Raw genomic sequence first — 7,655 nt, 5'->3', positions numbered from 1 at the left:
CCAAGACCTCGATTGGTCCCCTTTCCTGCAGGTACTAGAGGGAGGGAGGGAAGGAGGGTTTCTAGAAGGAAGGAGGGAGGGACGAGATCTAGAGGAAGGGAGGGAGAGTGTCTACAAGGAAGAAAGGAGGGAGGAGATCTAGAGGGAGGGAAGGTATCTAGAGGGATGGAGGAGATCTAGAAGGAGAGAGGAGATCTAGAGGGAGGGAGGGCATCTAGAAGGAGGGAGGGATTCCTTGAGAAAAGAAAAAAATGATCCCAAAAGTCCCACGCGGTGTCCGGGAGTCCTGTGTGTCTTCCAGGACGTGTTCCAGGACGCGTTCCAGGACGTGTTCCAGGACGCGAGTTACAAGACGCGTTCCAGGACGCATTCCAGGACGTGTTCCAGGACGAGTTACAAGACGCATTCCAGGACGCGTTCCAGGAGGCTTTCCAGGACGTGTTCCAGGACGCATTCCAGGACGTGTTCCAGGACGCGTTCCAGGAGGCTTTCCAGGACGCATTCCAGGACGCATTCCAGGACGTGTTCCAGGACGCATTCCAGGAAGGTAATCTTTAAGAAAACAACAAAAAAAAGAACCCCACGATTTACATAAGGTAATCGAAGAGTCCTGTAAGTTTAATAAGAGGTTCCAGGAGTCATTGGAGATGGTCTCCCAGGGCCTCTGGCCTTCCAGGCTTGGAGGTGGGGGGGGGGGGGGGGGGCAGGGCAGTAGAGGAATTCCAGGCCCTCTTCCAGGCTATTCCAGTAAAAGAGGGCGCCCCCCCCCCCCCTCTCTCTCTAAGTCAATTCCAGTCGATAATTCAGAAGGGTTTGGTCAAAGATGAACCTTAATCCAGGATCCTGGACGCCAAAAGGCAAAGTCCCTTCCCCCCCACAAAGAGGTTCCAGGAGTAGGGGGAGAATTCCAGGAGATGACCTTGAAGTGGTTCCAGGGGCCGGGCCCCCCCCCCCCCACTCGTAGCGCTCCAGCAAAAGGGGGAAAAGGGGGAAGGGGAAGGAGGGAAGGGGAAGAAGAAGGGGGAGGTGGGTCGACCTCCTCCTCCTCCTCTTCTCGAAAAGGAGCCACTGGAAGAGCTGTTACCCCCCCCCCCACGTTACAACATGGGGGGGTCTCTCCCCCCCCCCTCAGCTCGCTGGATAGAACCCAAGCCTGGAAGACCATCCCGACCTGGATGGTCTTCAACAGACTCATAGTCAGTAATGCTAACCCGATCGCCGGAGCACAGGATTCGAACCCAGGCCCAAATCGACACCGCGCGGCGATGCCGTCGACTCATAGTCAGCAATGCTAACCCCACCCCCTCCCCCCCCCCCCACTACAACACACGCGCTTGGTTAATTACACGGGCGTAGTAAGGTTAATTACCAATTGGGTGATTATCTAATTACGCCAAACCTTCCATTAATTACCAGGCTCGTAAACCCCCCCCTACCCCCTCCCCTCTCCTACTTGACCTTCCTGGGGTTCGAACCCGTGAACTCCCGACTTGTGTATCGAGATAGCGCCTGCTTGGGGTTACGCCCCTTGTACACAAACCTCTCCCGCCCGCCCGGTATGTTTCCTGGCGCTCCATCGCTGACGCGGGAGACGGCGATCAAGTACTGTATTAATGATATTCTCAAAGGCCCAGTCCTCTGTTCTTAACGCTACCTCGCTAATGAGGGAAATGGCGAATGGCTTGAAAGAAAAAAAAAAAAAAATATATATATATAAATATATATTTAAATTTTTTTTTATTTTTTTTTTTATACTATTCGCATTTCCCACAATAGCGAAGGTAGCGTTTAAGAATAGAGGGACTGGTCCTTTGAGGGAATATCCTCACCTGGCCCTTCGTCTCTGTCCTTCTTTTGGGAAAAAAAAAAAAAAAAAAAAAAAAAAAAAATCGAGAGGGAGGATTTCCAGCCCCCCGCTCCCTTCCCTTTTTAGTCGCCTTTTACGACACGCAGGGAATACGTGGAATATCTTTCTCCCCTATTCCCCAGGGAGTATATATATATGTATATTATATATTATTAAATATATATATCTATATATATATATGTATATATATTATATATCTATATTTATATATATATATATATATATATATATATATATATGTGTGTGTGTGTGTGTGTGTGTGTGTGTGTGTGTGTGTAGCTTGCACAACTCCCTTTAGTCACCCCCCATCCCCATTTTTTTTAAAACAATTTCGCGAAGAAAACGGGAGCCCAAGTTTGCTTTCAACGCACCGATTATTTTCACATTTTCCTAAATAACATTTTCATATAAACATGGTCGACACGACCCATTCCTCCCCACCCATACACACTCCCCCTTCACCCCTGAGAAAAGGGCCTGGACTGCACACCACCCCAGAACCCCAGAAACCCAGAAACCCTAACCCCCCTCCTACCCCAGAAACCCCAGAAACCCTAACCTCCCCCTCCTACCCCAGAAACCCCAGAAACCCTAACCTCCCCTCCTACCCCAGAACCCCAGAAACCTCCCCCCCTCCTACCCCAGAACCCCAGAAACATCGCCCCCTTCCACCCCAGAACCCCAGAAACCTTCCCCCCTCCTACCCCAGAACCCCAGAAACCTCCCCTCCTCCCCCCCTCACAAATGGCCACCATTTGAGGTTTGTCTTTGACCAAAGTTTTTCAATCATGGGTAAGAGACTGAGGGGAGGAGGGGGGGTGGTGAGGGGGTGGGTTGGGTGGTGGTGCTACCCCCCACCCCCTTCCCTTCCCTCTCTCTCCCTCTCCCCTTCCTTCCTCCTCAGACTATCCCCCCTTCCCTCTATTTACCCCCCCTCCTCCTCCCCTCTCTCTACCACCACCGCAACTCTAAGGTACAGCGCCCCCCCCTTTCCGTGGTATCCTCCCCTCCCCCCTCCCCCTCTAAACTCCCCACCTTCCCCTCTACTCACAGTGCCTACCCATTTCTCCACCCCCTCTCCCCTTCCCTTTTCCCCCTTTAATCTCCCCACTTCCCCCAGATATCCCCAGCTCACCCATGCCTTCTCATCTCCCCCCCAACCAAACCACCCCCCCCACCCAAAATAAACCCAACCTCCTCTCTCTCTCTCTCTCTCTCTCTCTCTCTCTCTCTCTCTCACACACACACACACACACACACACACACACACACACTAACAACACCCCCTCCCCCACCTTCTACTCTCTCCCCACCAATCACCATACCTTATTAACACCCTCCTCTCCCCTCCCCCCTCCCCATTCCTCCCCCCCCTACAGAATCACCAGTGGCACTTGTAAAAGCTACTCCCCACTGCCGACATCTCCCCTTCCCCACCCCTCCCAAAGTCTACTCCCCACTGCCGACATCTCCCTTTCCCCTCTCCCACCCTCCCCTCCCAAAGTCTACTCCCCACTGCCGACATCTCCCTTTCCCCTCCCCACCCTCCCTTCCCAAAGTCTACTCCCCACTGCCGACATCTCCCCTTCCCCTCTCCCCCACCCTCCCCTCCCCAGCACACACCCCCACCTCCCCCACTCCAACACACACTAGGGGTGAGAAGCGAGAGTCAATTGAGGACTTGAATTCCAATCTGGCCCCCTATTCAAACCCCCTTTCCCATTCACCAACCCTTCCACTGACGTCCTCCATGTCTATCTATCGTCTATCGAAGCACTTCTGCTTATTTTTAAACGTCAGAATCTAAACTTAAATCGAAGTGTGCTTTATATAAGTCATAATGGACTATTATTGCGGGTTATTTAGTGGGAGGGAAAGTCTTAGATAAATGAGGATAATGGAAGGGAGGCGTAAGGACACAGCCCTGGGAAACGCCATGGCTGAAGACTCAAATTAACTCATACGATTCCCGCCATTTCTCTCCTCCTCCTCCTCCTCCACAACTCCAAAAGTCCCTCTAAATTATCTTTGGAGGAGTACCCGTCACTTGAAGTTATGCCTTTAAACTCCCATGTCAATTCTTTTTTTGTTTTTTCTTACCCCAAATCCAGAAATCGAGCTGGGAAATTCCAGCACCATTTTCGCCTCGCGTCATTACGCGCCCAGACCGGCCGACGTGGCAGTGTTACCACCTTCCGATCTCCGAGGCCGTGGGTATTTTCCACCTATTATGGAGGTTATTTTGGTCCCCTAATTTCCCTAGTGGTGGTTTATAAATTCTTATGAAAAAAATAATCATTTAACTCTTGGCAAATAGGTGTGGGAGACGGGTGGGTTCATGGCAAGGTGGGGGAATCTAGCGTCAAATACCAAGGGACTGCGTCAGGCGTCGTGGGCAACAATGGCGGTGATGACGTACCGGACGTGACCGCCATAAATGCCAACGCGCCAGATTTATCGCCATATAATTAAACCACTTGTTACAATCGTCCCACTAAAACGCCGTATTGTACAATATACGCCGTCAAATTATCATTCTTTCTATTAATTATTAATGATTTTATCGGGAGACGACTGGCTCATATATTAATATAATAAAACCATACATGATCACCTGGTAAAATGGCGCTGGAACCTAGACCCATTTAAGTTTAGTTGACGATGCACAATGTCTCTCTCTCTCATTTTACCGCCAAATGGAGGACACCAGCTAACTATCTAACCACACCTAAACCTGCCATCCTAACTACCCTTTCCAACCTACACATCATAACCTCTGAACAATAGAAATAAAGAAAAAGGAAATCAATTTTAAATAATATCGCCAGCACTGTTTGGCATCTCGACCCAAAAAAAAACATGGCGGCTACTGACGCCGTTTTGAAATATACAAAAACCAATTCTAAAATCTTAACACTGTCATTACCATACCTATTTATCCCATTATCAAACGACTAGTCTACGTCAAAATTCGGATAAGGTTACTCTATACAACACCTCCGGCCAGGACTTAAAAAAATCGGATAAGATTAACCAAAATCCGGATAATATCAAGTCTTAAATTACACCCGTCCGACCGTAACCGGAGTTCGGATACCCCTGATCTTTAACGATGTCTGAAGGGGGGGGGAGGGGGGAGATGAAGGTTGTTGGATCGTTAGGCCAAACTATGACGTTCAATAAATCAAAATGTCAAGACAAACCATTTTTTTTTAAAGGGTCCGGTATTTAAACGCGCATTATCCGGATAACGTTCCAAAAGGCCAGGCCATTTTTTTTCTAAGTGTTTAAGGCTACTTTTAAGAGTAAATTAAAAGGCCTTGTGTACAATGCTTAACGTGATCATTTAAGGTGTGACTTTTAAAAAGGCATTTTTTGCGTTATTTATAAGAAAGGATGACGCTTCGCGATATTTAGAAATTTAACTTAAAAGAAATATTTAATTAATCTTTGAGGATACGAAATGGATTGAGGTTCTGTAAGGCGACGACCCTTGAGCACGACGGTGGTACGACCCTTGAGCACGACGGTACGACGACCCTTGAGCACGACGGTACGACGACCCTTGAGCACGAGGGTACGACCCTTGAGCACGAGGGTACGACCATTGAGCACGACGGTACTACCACCCTTGAGCACGACGGTACGACGACCCTTGAGCACGACGGTACGACGACCCTTGAGCACGACGGTACTACCACCCTTGAGCACGACGGTACTACCACCCTTGAGCACGACGGTACGACCCTTGAGCACGACGGTACGACGACCCTTGAGCACGACGGTACGACCCTTGAGCACGACGGTACGACGACCCTTGAGCACGACGGTACGACCCTTGAGCACGACGGTACGACGACCCTTGAGCACGACGGTACGACGACCCTTGAGCACGACGGTACGACGACCCTTGAGCACAACGGTACGACGACCCTTGAGCACGACGGTACTACCACCCTTTGAGCACGACGGTACGACCCTTGAGCACGACGGTACGACCCTTGAGCACGACGGTACGACCCTTGAGCACGACGGTACGACCCTTTGAGCACGAAGGTACGACCTTTTTCTCAAGAAACTACTAAAATATGAACACTATAGCTAATACTACAGCTGATACTACTACTACTACTACTACTACTACTAATAATAATAATAATAATAATAATAATGATAATAATAATAATAATAATAATAATAATAATAATTATAATAATAATAATAATAATAATAAAGGCAGACAGTATGAATTATTTACATGTGTATATGTGTATGTGTCTGTGTGTGTATATACATGTATACGTTGAGATGTATAGGTATGTATATGTGTACATTGAGATGTGTAGGTATGTATATTTGCCTGTGTGGACGTGTATGTATATACATGTGTATGTGGGTGGGTTGATGGGCCATTTCTTTCGTCTATTTCCTTGCGCTACCTCGCAAACGCGGGAGACAGCGACAAAGCAAAATAAATAATAATAATAATAATAATAATAATAATAATAATGATAATAATAATAATAATAACAGGACGTTAACGAGCCAACCACCAATTTCTCTTTATAACATCACAGACATCCCCCCTCCCTCCTTACCCCCTTAACCCCCCAAAGGTGTGGCATACCCTTACCCTCCCCCCCATATCCCCCCTTCCTTCCTTCCCTCCCCACAATCCCTCCACCAGTAGAAAACCCCCCTCTCCCCCTCCCCTTCCTTCCCTCCCCACAATCCCCCCACCAGTAGAAAACCCCCCTCTCCCCCTCCCTCCCCTTCCTTCCCTCCCCACAATCCCCCCACCAGTAGAAAACCCCCCTCTCCCCCTCCCTCCCTCCCCTTCCTTCCCTCCCCACAATCCCCCCACCAGTAGAAAACCCCCCTCTCCCCCTCCCTCCCTCCCCTTCCTTCCCTCCCCACAATCCCCCCACCAGTAGAAAACCCCCCTCTCTCCCTCCCTCCCTCCCCTTCCTTCCCTCCCCACAATCCCCCCACCAGCAGAAAACCCCCCTCTCCCCTTCCCTCCCCCCCCACCAGCAGTAAACGCCATTATAAAAAAAAAAAAATTCCCAAAAAAAAAAAACCATCAAAATAAATTTTTGAAAATCTTTTGTGTCCCGTCCGTCCAAAGTCCCATCTCTCTCTCTCTCTCTCTCTCTCTCTCTCTCTCTCTCTCTCTCTCTCTCTCTCTCTCCCCACTCTCTCTCGTCCTCTCCCCACACTCTCTCTCGTCCTCTCCCCACACTCTCTCTCCCCACTCTCTCTGAATCACCCAGGTGTGCATAGAATTATCGCCCCGAGAGAGAGAGAGAGAGAGAGAGAGAGAGAGAGAGAGAGAGAGAGAGAGAGAGAGAGAGAGAGAGAGAGAGAGACAGAGAAAGTCGGAAATCACGCCTCAATCACCCGAGATCTTAGCCCTTAATAGTGTGTGTGTGTGTGTGTGTGTGTCTGTGTGAGTGAGGGGAAAAAATTGAGGACGGAGGGAGGAGGAGGAGGGGGTGAGGGAGGGGGAGGAGGGGGGAGGGGGGAACGTTTAATTGAGTGTGAAATACTCCAATTCCTTTTGAAGATCTGCCGGCCGGTGCCTGACTCCGTTTCCCTCCCGACGCCCCCCTCCCACCCCACCCACTCCCTCCTTTCCCCTCTCTCGACCCTGGCTTTCTCAGCCCTGCGTGTGTGTGTGTGTGTGTGTGTGTGTGTGTGTGTGTGTGTTTACACTCGTGGGGAGCCCATACCTATATATATATATATATATATATATATATATATATATATATATATATCACTTGTT

At 49.3% G+C, this 7,655-nt stretch overlaps 1 protein-coding gene across 6 annotated transcripts in view; it reads right to left on the bottom strand.

The window, feature by feature from the left end:
- The window catches only part of ASPP (Ankyrin-repeat, SH3-domain, and Proline-rich-region containing Protein), a 317,152-nt gene that overhangs the window by 236,592 nt on the left and 72,905 nt on the right, over positions 1-7,655 (bottom strand). The window lies entirely within an intron of this gene.

The sequence above is a fragment of the Panulirus ornatus genome, chromosome 12 (genome assembly GCF_036320965.1).
Source record: "Panulirus ornatus isolate Po-2019 chromosome 12, ASM3632096v1, whole genome shotgun sequence".
Taxonomy (NCBI): domain Eukaryota; kingdom Metazoa; phylum Arthropoda; class Malacostraca; order Decapoda; family Palinuridae; genus Panulirus; species Panulirus ornatus.
Note: the sequence above shows the minus strand (reverse complement) of the source record. Positions and strands in the feature narration are given on the sequence as shown.